The following is a 351-nucleotide window of genomic DNA, read 5'->3' as shown; positions in this document are numbered from 1 at the left end:
GCCGTAGCGGGACAACCAGGGGGAAGAGCTGGGATGTGGCAGCGTAGGGAGCCCTGGCAGCTCCTAGCCAACCTGGAGAGCCAGGTCGCCCAGCACCATGGCTCTCAGACACCTCCAAGGCTGGGGTTGACCATGGGCAGCCCCTCGCTTCGCACCGACCGGCTTTATTGAGCACGTTAACGGGGGCCCGAGGCGCGTGGGGGCCCGCAGGTGCTGCGCCCGCGTCCCTGGCCATCCTCAGGGCATCTCCCTGGCTGGGACGGGCAGGATGAAGCTGGCGATGGCGTCGGTGAGCCAGGCCGGGCAGTAGCTGAGCGGCAGGATGAGGAGCTGGGCATCCCAGCCCCCCGA

This window comes from Merops nubicus, unplaced genomic scaffold (genome assembly GCF_000691845.1).
Source record: "Merops nubicus isolate BGI_N331 unplaced genomic scaffold, ASM69184v1 scaffold28530, whole genome shotgun sequence".
NCBI lineage: Eukaryota > Metazoa > Chordata > Aves > Coraciiformes > Meropidae > Merops > Merops nubicus.
Note: the sequence above shows the minus strand (reverse complement) of the source record.